Source organism: Peromyscus leucopus, chromosome 8b, assembly GCF_004664715.2.
Source record: "Peromyscus leucopus breed LL Stock chromosome 8b, UCI_PerLeu_2.1, whole genome shotgun sequence".
In the NCBI taxonomy this organism is placed as follows: Eukaryota; Metazoa; Chordata; class Mammalia; order Rodentia; family Cricetidae; genus Peromyscus; species Peromyscus leucopus.
Window position 1 is genome coordinate 106250353 of NC_051086.1, and position 13848 is coordinate 106264200.

Sequence of the window (13848 nt, forward strand, 5' to 3'; positions counted from 1 at the left end):
CCCATTTACTTATTTGCTCTGAGACTTGTGTGGGCTGCAGTGAAGGATAGAATGTGCTATCATTTTGGGGACAGGGAAAGGACAATGTGGTGGTTGCCAGGCTCTTGGTCATACTTGAAGCTGCTGGCAAGAGCCAGGCACCAAAACACAAAGGACAGGCTCCCTGGGGTTGGAGCATTGGTGCTCTCCCCCAACCTGTTTAAGACTTAAGATTTAACTTGGCTTCACCTTTATCTTTAATTCTTTTTTATTGTTGTTTTTAGATTTATTTATGCATATGAGTGTTTTGTCTGTATGTATCTATGTGTACCATATGCTTGCCTGGTGCCCACAGAGGATATCAGAGCCCTCAGTACTGGAGCTACACACAGTTGTGAGCCACCTTGTAGGTGCCAGGAATTGAACCTGGATCCTTTGGAAGAACAGCCAGTGCTCTCAACCAGCCCCTATTTTTAATTCTTTAAAACTTTCTTCAGTCACTTTTGTCTTATTTATTTGAAGAATCAAAAAGAGACGTACACTCTTATCCTAAGAACAGCAGTTCCCTGGGATTTCTCACATCTCTTGCTGGGTAGCAAATTACCTTACACTCTGGCTTGAGACATTCACCAGTTTGTTTGTGGTCATGGAAGGAGTCTGGACAGAGCTCCTGGGGCAGTGATTCTACTCCGTGGTATTAACTGAGGCTCCCCAGTGTGATGAAGTCCCCTAGCTAGAGGACTCCACAGAAGATGATGGCCTTTTGGACATCTCAGGACTCCAAGAGAGCTAAGAGTCACCCTACTGCCATTTCTGTTGCACTTCTTTTGTGGAGCAGTTGGGGCAAGCTGGGTTCAAGGGAAGGTTAGTAGGAAACTGCTGATGTTTTCCCTCCACTCCACCCACCTATTGCAGAGTATTTGATATTTACTCCTCGATTCTAATTTGCAATCCCTATTTCAGGTGTTTTCAGTTGACTTCCTTAGTGGCAAAAGAGGCTTAATTCTTCTGCCTCTGTGTCACCTCCCACATCCTCCTGGGGGCTCTACCTCCTTCCTGTGTGGGGACTATATTCCTTGAATCCATGCCACCTTCTCACTTAGGTCAGTGCTGTCTTTGATGCTGTATGGCTTCTACATTTCCTCCCCTCTTTTCTCTAACCACCCGTGTGTCTTGTTTTTTGTATTTCATAGTCAGTGTGGACAATGCTATACTCAACCCCTAAACACTTGAACAGACATTGATTTAATGTTATTTTATAGTGTTTCCTTCAGTGGAGAGTCCTCATGCAGCAAGTGTGGCATTTAATGGGCATTGACTGTTTTGAGGCCCAGCCTTGCCACCATTTTCCTACATGGCTTGGCAGCGGTGGACTGATGACATCCAGATGCTCTGAATTTTGATTAAGGGCAAGCTCTGCCTTTATGAGCGCATGTATAGTCGCCTCTTCGTTCACCTTATAGTCTCAATTTTCTTAACTGTATCTTCTGTCATTGCCATGAAGCCTATTCCACAGTCAGGATCTCTGGCTTCTGAGAGTTGTGAGTGACCTTGCTTAGATACCTTGTTCTAACTGCTCTGAATATTTCACTGATGGTTTCTGACAGGATGGGAGAGCTTCAGGACTTTATGCAGGGATTCAACTCTGTCTCCTGCAGGGCAGGATTTCTTGAGTGCTAGTTGGTTGAAAGAAATCCCAGAGTTGTTGGTGGCCGAGACCTTGGGCTTTTTATGGACTCTGTTGTGTAGGGAATGGCTGGGCTTCCTCTTTGATCCCTTACCAAATGTGCTTGTAGCCTCCCAATGCTTCTTCCTGTTGCTATGTTCCCTGTCCTCTTTGACCTCATGGCTTATGCCCTAGAAAGCTAAGGAGGGTCTGGAGAGATAGCTTAGCAATTAAAAGCTCTATCAGTGGACCTAGGGTCTATTCCTAGCACCTACATGGTGGCTCAGCCATCTGTCCCAGGGGATCTGGTGCCCTCTTCTGGCCTCTGGGGGGGGGGTACCAAGTATGAATATGGTGCATAGTCCTAGATGCAGGCAAAACATCTGCAGACATAAAAAGAGTTGTCTTTAGTGAGGTTCAAACCTTATGTTTGGTCTCAGTCTTTTACATGACCTAGATGTCCTGTTGAAGTTTATGAGAAGTAGGTAAACTCTTATGGGAGAGGACTGGGAGTGGCAGTTGGTGTTTACTGATCATCTTCCATGTGGGTCCCTGTGCTGAGTGCCACTTGCATCATTACTTGTAGTCACAGGAACTGCTGTGCACCTGCTTTACAAGAGTTAAATGAGCACAAAGGGGGTTAAGTAACTTGACCCAGGAACCTAGTCTGGTAGGTAACAATTTCATCACGTGGCATGGGAGGTAAGCTGGGGTATAGAGTGGGTGTCTGGGGCAATTGCCATCTCTGGACAGCAGCATCCCAGCCGAGTGCAGACAGGTGCTGTTGGGTACAGATAGTGCTATGAATTTGGTCAGCTGACCAGAGCCATCTGAGGGACACTTTCCTTCTTCACTGCAGGGTATGGAAGGCAAGCAGTGTGGTCAGAGGTAACATAGGTGCTCCTCCACAGCTTGGCTTGGCTCTCAGTTTCCTTCCTGTCCCTTAAACATCTTTTTACCCGTGCTTGGCCTACTGAGTCTACTTTGATGCAACTCAGGGCTGTGCAGTATGTAAGAGGGTCAGCACAGACTTTGCCAAGTCTGGTGAGTCACCTCATACAGCAACCTCTCTCAGAAAACATCTTTGAAGAAGGAAGAAGGGGAATCACTTATATTTCTGCCCTCCTTACAGGAAATCACAAGATTTTTCCTGTAATTTTTTTTTTTTTTGGTGTGTGTGTGTGTTCCTCCTTTGTGAGGAACATCTGGAAAGTAAAAAGGAAATGGAAATTGCTGTAGTGATATTACAAGTCTGGTTTCAGTTTTTCAGTGCCCTGCAGTGCCCCAGGGGCAGTTCTAGGCAGCAGACAGCTCACTCTGAGGCGCTCTACTCATCTCCTCTGAAATTCAGCTCTATACTGGTGACATGTTTGGGATAGGAGTGCAGGGTCCTTGAGTGGCAGGACAACAGCAGCTCCATCCTGCCCAGTTCCAGACTCCAGTGGAGTGTACAGCGTTCTGGGGTTTGTGGCAGTCTTGTACTCCTGAGCTTTTAAGAGCAGTAACAGAAGGCCCAGGGCCTGTCCCAGGTCTTAGTAAGTCTGTCTTTGACCTTGTCTTGATGGACTCTTTCCCATTGAAGAGGGTGTCTCTTAAGGTTTCTTGATTGGAATTCCGTTTCAGTTAGGATTGTAGTAATGCCAGACTATCCATGGAAACAAGTTATTTGCCAATTCCCTAAGAGTCCTGATCTTGAGCTAGTCCTGAGGTGATAGATGGCCCCTTCTTGGTATCTCTTCTTCTCCTTCCCAGGCTGGACTGTGAAATGCTCTGTGCCCAGTGGTCTGGACACTTTTCCAGACTTGGGTTTGGCCCTAGGCACTGCTCTTGTTTTGCTCAGAGTCACTGGCCAGATCTGGAGCTGTAGCCCAGGGGGCAAGTCCTGCTGTTCAGTAGACAGAACTGTTCAGAGCTTCTGCAGGCCCAGCAGGGCATCTGGCCAAGATGGGGAGGAGCCACCTCCCTCCCTCCTTGCTTTTATTCCTAGAACCTCTCCAGGATGGTGGGCCAGATGTGGGCTATGATCACTGATTACTGACCAGAGAGGCCTGTGCCCCATCTCACAGCCTTAGGGGTCCTTATCTGCCCCAAGGCAAGAGGTGGACATGTTAATGGAGCCCTTAGTGCTTCCTGGCAGTCTTTAGGACTCAGATGTGTCCAACCTTTTGACATTGGAACATTACATTCTTGTTTACAGAGTTTATGTTCAAGAACCTGCAATTGAATTACCAAAACAAAACAACAAAAAACACTCAATGTTTTAAGTAATTTTACAATTTTGTGTAGGGCTGAGGCTCCATTTATCACTCTCCCTGGCCATATGTACCCCTTGGACTGTGGGTTGAACATACATGGTAGGTAGTATACTTAGTTTCTTATTTTAAACAAAACTAAGACTATCAGTGGATTTCATTCACCTGTTTGGCAATACAGAGTTAGTTGGGCAGTTCTAGTGAGATAGGGTTAAAGTGTGCTAGAAAGTTTTATTGTTGGTCGTTTACTTTCCTGAGAGGGGTAAATGTAGAGCTTCAGGAAACCTGAAGGCTCAGATGGTGATACCATTACTTAAGTTTTGATTTCTTTATTAAGGTGATGCCACTCTGAGCTTTTGTAGACTTGGAGATAATTTGTTTTGGAGAGTAGGTCGGACAAAAAGCACCTCTTACACTTTTCCTGCAAAGGCTCATGAGGGTGAGTGGTGTCTCATTGAGAGGTGCCCTGTGGTGGGAGGCCTGGCTGTACCAGAATGTGGCCTGTGGGCAGCTTGTGTAGGGCACATGTTCTCCGGCTCTTTTGCCTCTGAGCTGTGTGGAACCAGGTTCCTTGTGGCTCTTCAAGAGCCTTCAGGGTGAATGATTGTGGGTGAAAGGCTTTTTGTTTGTGTTTGTGTAAACAGTCCCTGGTTCTTCTCCTGGTGTTGGTTGGCTCCAATGCTCTGTGTCTAAAGGGAAACCCGAAACCGTGAGCAGCGGCTTGCTTTGTCTTTGATTGGGAAACTCAGTTTGGGCTTGTGAACTTGGGCCAAGTCTCGAGGATTCCCACAGTTTTCCTCACCTGCCTGCTCTCCCAGCACAGCAGTGCAGCTCTGGGGCCTTGTTTTCTGGCCATGCTTGGAACTTGTTAGTTTTCCAGGTATAGCTCAGGAAGTTTTTTTCTGGAAACTTGAACAGGGACAGGTAAAATTAAAAAATTGACATTAAGATTTCCTTTTTTCTCCTCATGCTACACATAATAAGAAATGTGATAGTAATAGCAGTAAGCAGACAGAGATGAGCGAAAAGCTCAGCCCTTCTTCCCACACTTCTCCACACTGGTGTGTCTGCTGTCTGCTGAATCACATTCGTCACCACGCTTGATCTTTAAGGTTATTCTTTCTCATCGGCTGTGTCCTGAGCTTGTCACTTTCCATCTGTTGCAGGGAGTGTCTTTCAGCTTCTTACTTTTTTCAAAACGTTCATTTTGATCTGCTTTCCTTTTCTCTGTTATGATAAATTTCATTGCTTCTTTTCTCAACTTTTATTGTTGCTGCTGTTTTGAGACAGAATCTTGCTATGTAGCTATCACTGGCCTCAGAGCAATCTTCCCACTGCTTCCTGAGTGCTGGAATTATAGACATTAATTTTTCATTTTAATTTTTTTAACTTAATGTATATGGATATTTTATCTGCATGTATGTCTGTTATTTATTTAATGTGTATGAATGTTTTGTCTGCATGTATGTCTGTGTACTACATGCATGCCTGGTGCCTACAGAGTCCAAAAGAGGGCATCAGATTCCCCTGGGACCAGAATTACAGATGATTGAGAGCCATCATGTGGATGCTGGGAATTAAACCTGAGTCCTCTGATAAAGAAGCTAGTGCTCTTAACTGCTGAGCCATCTTTCTAGTCCCACTTTTTCATATTTTAAAAGATAAGAGTCTTCTGGCCTCTGAGGGCACCAGGTGTGCAGGTGGTGCACAGACATACTTGCAGGCAAAACACCTGTACACATTTAAAGAAAAAAAAAAAAAACAAAACGGATAGGGTCTTGCAGTATAGTCCATCCTGGCTTAGAACTCATAATCTTCCTGTCTCATCTATCCCAGTGCTAGGAGTTCAGTTGTATACTACTGTATTTGGCTTTCCCCTTTTCTTTTTAGAGTGTCCTCTTTGTTTTTTTTGTTATTGTTGTTTTTGGTTTTTTTCAAAGCAGGGTTTCTCTATGTAGCCCTGACTGTCCTGGAACTCTCTCTGTAGAGCAGGCTGGCCTCAAACTCAGAGATCTGCTTGCCTCTGACTCCCAAGTTCTGATATTAAAGGAGTGTGCCTCCATCACCTGCCTTCAAGTTTGTGTGGTTCTGAAAGCAAGAATTAAGTAAGAATCGCCTTTCATTGAACATGTAGGCATTGTTCTACTTATTGAAGTTTTAAGCCCCATGGCTATGTTCTAGCAGGGAAAAGGGAGCAGTGGGTCCCGAGTCCAGCCTTCATTCTCAAGTCTTCAGTGTGGTCCATTCATAGAAAACAAAGCATCCTAGGCTGGTGCCCTGGGTTTTCTATCTTGTTAACTATTTTAGGTCTTCCCTGGAGGTTCCAGGAGAGAGTTGTACACAATGTGAGGAAAGCAGCAGTGGAGGGGGTGGCTGTGAGGCAGGGTACTTCCTTCTTCAGTGCCTCTGCTTCCACTAGCTGGTCATATGCATATAGCCATTCAACCCTGGCCTTGCTAGTTCTGAGCTGTGCATTACATGTGTGTGGTACTGGTGGTGACCCTGATGTCTTACTATAGATGTCTAAATTGATGAAAAGTAAAAGTCAGTAGGGCTGCAGAGATAAGTTGGTAGCTCTAGTTCCCTGAGACTTCTCTATATTATTGATAATAATAAAGCCAAGTAGGAAGCCAATAGGAAACAAGATATCAGACATACATGCTGTACTGTCTAATACTGTGCATGAATGTAACATTTGAACAGGCTTGGGTTCCTGTAAAAAATTAAAAAAATATATTGTATACTCATTAGGCATAAAATGATCCTTAAGAAGGGCCAAGAAGTCCCAGCAGTGGACAATGTCCTCAGATCATAAAGTGGCAACATTAATGACTAAGGCACAGATTTTTGCTTAGAAAATTATTGGTTTGGAATTGACACTCTTTTGGTTTGGAAAGTTTGTATTGTTGCTTCTGTGACTAGTTAAGTCAGGCTGTCCTACACTGGATGGTGTGCAGCATACTTGATTGGTGTATTTGTTGATCCCGTGGTTCTTTTTACTGAATGTTTGACATTGTTGTTAGACTCTTTTCAGTCTCTCTATGCATACAGAATTTGCCGATGATATCTTTGCATCTCAGAACTTCTCTTTAGGGTAATTTTACTTCGTTTGGCTTTTGGGAAGTTCTTCAGTGTGTTAGTCATTGTCTGAAAGTTTTGTTTTGACCTTAGCTCCTGGGTGGCTTCTTCCTAGGGGCCTGCTGGCTTGTGCATGGTCAGGGGTAGCTGTCCACATGATTGTGCTCAATGTTGGCTACCACTTTCCTTGTTGCTGAATTTTGTCGACATCACTCTGGATATGTGTAGATAAGGATTTCTTATGTATCTTCTTTTATGTAGTTATGTTTTGTGTATCTGACTTAAATTTTTCAGTAGTTTGGGAAAATTTCCCCTGTAATTCTTTGGAATTCTCTTATTTCTATTTTCTCTTTATGGGACTCAGCTAGATCCCTTTTCACCTTATTGTGTCTTCCAGGACCTTCTCTCATGTTGTCTGCTTTCCTTTTGACTTGGGTGTGTGTGTGTGTGTGTGTGTGTGTGTGTGTGTATGTGTATGTGCATATATATATGCTTTCATCATCCTCATCAGGTTGTCTTAAGGCCAGATCTTTTCCTTTGTGTGTAAAAACACAAAGTCAGACTTTGTGTTTTTAATTTAGGTAATTGTATATTATGCATAATGAACTTTAGATTTATATATATGTATATTATGGATGTTTAAGCATTTTAAATTGGTTATTTTTGATCCTGTCTTATTTGTAGTTCATTTTAAATTTAACCTTTTATTTAAACATTTCATGTGTAGTTTATATAAAGTTGCTCTTGGATTTGTGTGTATGTGTGAATGCATATGTGTGTGCATGAGGACATGTGTACACAGAAGTGTGGGGCGGCCAGAAGACAATTGGGTGCCGTTCCTCTGGCACTTTCCACCTTTTTCTTTCTTTCTTTTTTCTTTTTCTTTCTTCCTTTTTATTTATTTATTTTATTTTTTTGAGACAGGGTTTCTCTGTGTAGCTTTGGATGCCTGTCCTAGATTCACTCTGTAGACCAGGCTGGCCCCAAACTCACAGAGATCCGCCTGGTTCTGCTTCCTGAGTGCTGGGATTAAAGGCGTGTGCCACCGCCACCTGGCCACTTTCCACCTTTTTCTTAAAGATTTTGTTTTTTAAATTGTGTATATGTATACGAATGCCTGTTGAGGCCAGAAGAGGGTGTTGGATCCCCTGGAACTGGAGTCACAGGCTGCTGTGAGCCACCTGATGTGGGTGCTAGGAACTGAACTTGAGTCTTGTTCAAGAGTCATGGGTGCTCTTAGTCACTGAACCAGCTCTTTAACCTTCCATCTTGCTTTTGAGACAGGTCTTCTAATTGATCTGGAGCTCCTTACTAGGCTAGGCTGGCTGCCAAACAATCCCTCAGGGATCTGTCTGTCTTTGTCTCCCCAGCACTGGGATTACAACACATATCACCATGCCTGGCCACTTCCTCCTCCTCCTCCTCTTTTTTTTTTAAAAATTTTTTTTTTAAATAAAAACATGAGGTTCTGGGTATTGAACTCAGGTCATCATTCTTGCAAGGCTTTACTTTACTGATTGGGCCATCTTCCAAACCCTTTGACTACTTTAAAGTGAATAATTCAGTTACTTCTATCTCTTTCCAGACATTTTTATCACCACAGAAAACACCAGAGCCCTGTCACAGTCACCCATATTCTTCCCCATCATTAACAACTACCAGTTTGTTTTCTGTCTCTTTGAGTTAGTAAGTTAGAACTTTTGCATCTGGCTTCTTTCACTGAATACAGTGAATTCAAAATTCACCCATGTTTCAAAACTTCATTTTTTTTTTTTAAAGATCGAATAAAGTGATGCTTGGGTTGTTTCCTCCTTGTGGCTGTCATAAGTAGTTTTGCTGTGGACCTTTCTACAGCAGTATTGGTTGAGTTATAGTTTCTCTGTCTTCTGGGTACACACCAGATCTCATGGCACTCAGTCCTCTGCCCTCCAAGTTGTTTTTCCACAGCACAGTATTATCGTATACCTTTAGTAGTGGCGTACCACAGTTGATTTCCTTTTGAGAAAACAAACCAGCCTTTATACCCAGTGTTGTGGGTATGCAGGATATGCTGATGTAATTTTGACTTGCATTTGCCTCAGTGACTAATGATCTTGAGCATCTTGTCATGTACTTGTTGACTATGTATCTGTTTAGACAAATGTCTCTTCAAGAGATATATCTTTTTTAGACTGGGTATGGTGGTACATACATATAATCTCACCACTCAGGAGAACGAGGCAAGTGGAGCACACATTTGAGGCTACCCTGGACTACCTAGTAAGATAATGTCTCCAAGGAGACAAACCTCAAAAAACAAACAAACAAACAAACAAAAAACCCAACAGCCCATACCTGATTTGTATGTGAGGTGTGGGTGGTGTTGAGAGACTTTTATTTATTTTTTCAGAGAGAAGTGTGTTTCTTGGATGACCTTGAACTTGTCATCCACCTGCCTCAGTCTGTCTAGTGCTAGAGTTACAGGTGTTTATTGCCATGCCTGGGGAGTTAGTATAGTATAGATACTAAACCCTTATAGTTACATGATTTACAGGAGACCATCCTGATGGTCTTATTCCCTTGATAGTATCTGTGTTACATCAATATATATTTACCATTCTCTTCAGTGTTTTTTTTTTTGTACACAGTGTGTATATGAATGTGTCAATATGCGCACACACGCATTAAGAATGGGCTTTTAACTGGACATGGTGGTTCACTTCTTTTTTTTTTTTTTTTTTGGTTTTTCGAGACAGGGTTTCTCTGTGTAGCTTTGCGCCTTTCCTGGAACTCACTTGGTAGCCCAGGCTGGCCTCGAACTCACAGAAATCCACCTGGCTCTGCCTTCCGAGTGCTGGGAATAAAGGCGTGCGCCACCACCGCCCGGCTTGGTGGTTCACTTCTTTAATCTCAGCATTTGAGAGGTACAGGTAAATGGGTTTCTGTGAGTTCAAAGTCAGCCAGGACTACATAGTGAGATCCATCTCAAAAAACAAAAACAAAACAAAACAACAAACCAAAAACCTTTAAAAGTATCTTTGATTCTTTTGCTTTTATTTGGTAATTATTTAATTGGAGTTGGTATTCTGTGTGACATAATGTATTTCAGTAAAGTGTCAACATGTCAAGGTGGTCTGTGTCTCAGTTTTTATTATTCATGTGTCTGTAGGAGCCATGTGCTTTATAAAACCTCTATACTTGTGTTACGTAGTTTGTCTTGTTTATTTTTGAAAGTGGAATTCAGCTCAGGGTCAGACCTGAGCTGTCGTACTTGTGAACATGGGTGATATTGTCCTGTTTTGCTCTGCAATACACTCAAGGTACCTTTCTGCTCATATCTTCTTCCCTCCCTCCTTCTCTCCCTTCTTTCCCCTCCCCTCCCCTCCCTCCCCTCCCCTCCCCTCCCTCCCCTCCCCTCCCCTCCCCTCCCCTCCCCCCCCCCCCCCCCCCCCCCCCCCCCCCCCCCCCCCCCCTCCCCTCCCTCCCCTCCCCTCCCTCCCCTCCCTCTCTTCTCTTCTCTTCTCTTCTCTTCTCTCTTCTCTTCTCTTCTTTCTTGTTTTTTCAAGACAGGGTTTCTCTCTGTGTGTAGTTTTGGTGCCTGTCTTGGATCTTGCTCTATAGACCAGGCTGGCCTGGATCTCACAGAGATCTGCCTGGCTCTACCCCCCCCCCCCAGGGCTGGGATTAAAGGCGTGCAACATTGCCGCCATGCCTGCCCACATCTTTCTATTATTTTAGACACTTTGATGGTGTTTATGCCATTTGATGAAAAAAATTAAATTATATTTATTTTTCTTTTGTATATCTCCCATGCATGTCATAGCTCACATAATGGAGGTCAGGGGACAACTTTTGGAATGTTTCCTTTTCTTCTATCGTGTAGTTCCTTGGGATAGAACTCAGATTGTTAGGTTTGGGGACAAACACCTTTACCTACTGAGCCATCTTGCTGGCCCATTGGTGAAAAAATTTTTAGTGAGAAATCTTGCTCCCTAATCAAACTCTTTCACTTGCTAAGCTTACTTTTCACACAGTCCAATCTTGTCTTCTTTGGTTTTCTAGCCAGTCTCCTGGTGGTGGTGGTGATGTGTGGCCAGCTGATTTTACTGGGGAGTTGTACAGCTGATTTTTCTGGCTGAAGAATCCAGGCTCTAGCACTTCAGGTTAGTTGTGCAGCAGGACACTGGAACTGCTTCACATAGTCCTGGACCTTGAGTGTGTCTTCCAGAGCAGAGAAAGCTGAGAGTTATCTTTCATGTGCCTTTGTGGGAGTTCCATGTGTTTTGTTCTCTGTTCTCATTTTTATGTTTGATGATCCCTGTTGTTGTGTGAAGGGCATACTATGAACATATCATTGTAGCTCCTGAGACCCAATTGCTTGCTTTACCTAGACACAGTGGGCTTTTGGGGATGAGGAAAGGTACTTGAGGTAGATCTACCTAGTAGATATGAGTGGAACTCTTAGCTTCTGCATGGAAGTCTGGGCTTTGTCCTTGATTCTGAGTCCATGTATAGTGTATTAACATGTGGCCCCATAAAGTGATAGTGTCTTCAGGGCTGTATTTTCTGTGTTACTTAGCCTTTTGTTGCTATGACAAAGTACCTGACTTAAAACAAAAGATTTCTTGTGGCTTAAGTTTCAGAGTTTCAGCCATTCCTTTGGCTCAAGGTGAGACAGAATATCATGGTGGTGCAAGTATATGGAGGAGGAAGTTATGGCTTGCCACATGGTGGCCAAAAGGGAGGGGGAAGGGAGAGAGAGGGGGGGCATTTGGCCCCCAAATATATACCCCCTCACTGACCTATTTCTCCAAAAGATTCTACTTCCTAAAGTTCCTCCTCCCAATAATGTCATCAAATTAAACATTCATCAATATATTAAAACATTAAGTCAGCACTCTCATGATCTAGTCACCTCTCAGTGAAGGCTCCAACAGGTGGGAACCTAGCCTTCAGCACATGAGCCTTTTCATTTGGTGGACACTACTAAACCGTAATGGTTCTCCTGTAGTGACTTGGTTTTTTGGAGAAAGTGAGTGCCATGAAGAATGGATGTCTTGCCTGTGAGCTATTTCTGCACGTGATAGGTAACATTTTTTTTTATAGAGTTCAGTTCCTGTAGTGAACACAAGTGATGGGGGTTAGAATTCATAATTACAGATACCAATTGAGCATTTGGAATTGGTAGCCAAGGCTGACTGCTAGGCAGTGTGATGGTAGAAAGTCTGAGACCTACTTAGTGGGGCTATACCTAGCAGGAACTGCTGTCCCTCTGTCCATGATCATGACCAGGAAAGCTGTAGACGCGTGGAATGGTGACACCAGAACCTCTCCAATCACTTAGTTAAAGATGGGTGCCAGGCTTGCCATTAACCACGACTAAGGACTTACTGCCATGTTAGATGTGCCCTCTATGACCTTGGGCCATTTGCTCCTTCTGGGATCTTGTATGTCTCTTGCAACATTGCCTCGGGGTTAGGGCACATTGCAGTTCTGCTGTCTCTGAAATAACTGTGATGTTCCCAGAGGCTAGAGCCAGGGTCATTGTCTTGGGCCATTGGTGGCCTGGGCCTTGGGGCTGGGGACCCTGGCTGTAAGTCAGGTAGAACTGGTCTGACTTCCTGGTTTAGCCTTTAATCCTCCTGGACGCTGTTTTTGCTTCTTTCAAGCTGTTGTACTCGCCACTCTGTCATTAGCTGTGGGTGTTTTGTGCCAGTAGCACAGCATCAGCAGAGGAGTACACCCTTGGTCCTGGAGGCACCTCCTGCCTCATGGTTATGCCATGCCATGTCCTTCCTCTGTGGTGGCTTGTGGTGGTGGCAGTGGGCAGGAACTGACAGGCCCTTGCCTCAGTGACAGCTGCTCGGATGATAACAAAAGGAAGCAACGGCACAGATAAAGGGCATCAGTACTAGGTCTTGTTGAAAATGGTCTCTCAGGGACTCAGGGAGTGTTTAATTGGCAAAGAACCACTAGGATCACTTGAAAAGATTAGTGTAGCATGGAGTACAAACCTGGGCAGGCTTGGCCTGACTGGAAGTCAGCCCTTGAGTGTCTTTGAGAGCCAGCAGATATACTGGCTGACTGACGATGGAGAAGGTATTGAGTCTTTTTTGTCAGCCTGGTGGTCTTTTCATGTGCCTTTGCTGGGCACCACTAAACTCCTGCCAGGGGATCCAGCCACACCCTAGTGACCTTGTTTGTTGTGGTACTTGTGTGTTTGGGCAGTTGTGATAATCATATCCCTTTGCCCTAAGTTGAGGAGTCTGTGTTCTGCTTCCCTGGGAGACTATACTGACCTTGGTTGAATATTACAACCTGATTTTGTTTGGATAATATAGGATGGGCTTCATAGGGCTGTTGGTGTGTCTGTTGGGGTTCATGGGGCTGTTGGCATGTCTAGTCATGGAGAACACAGAGAAGATGAGGTGTAGTGGGAATGCCCTGCTGTGGACATGTGATATGGAGCCTGTGGTACTGTGTGCATGCCCTATTATTGGCAGATGGAATGGGGTCCATGGTAACATATGTATGCGTAGGTAGGATGGAATCTGTGGGGATGTGTGTACACCTAGTTTGGACAAATAGAATGAGGTCTGTGGGGCTGTGTGCATACTTTGTCAGGGGCAGGTACAATGAAGTCTGTGGAGTTGTATGCACATTCTGTGAAGACAAATACAATGGAGTCCAAGGGGAAGGATGTCTTGGAAGGCTAACCTATTTGCCTTTCAGTCCAGCATGGGAGAGAAACCTTTCATGAGCTGATTTTGGCAGAAGCCTCCATTCATTTTTGTCTAGGCCCTAAGTTGGCCTAAACTGATAAAGTGGGATTTGGTGGGAAGTGAATTGGGCATTTGCTTGGATGTCTGGCTTTTCCCTCCAGCATCATCTGTT

The 13848-nt window shown here is 44.2% G+C and overlaps 1 protein-coding gene across 1 annotated transcript in view; it reads left to right on the forward strand.

Annotated features, from left to right (window-relative positions):
* Tbcd (tubulin folding cofactor D) overlaps positions 1–13848 on the forward strand; it is a 171208-nt gene that overhangs the window by 77821 nt on the left and 79539 nt on the right. The window lies entirely within an intron of this gene.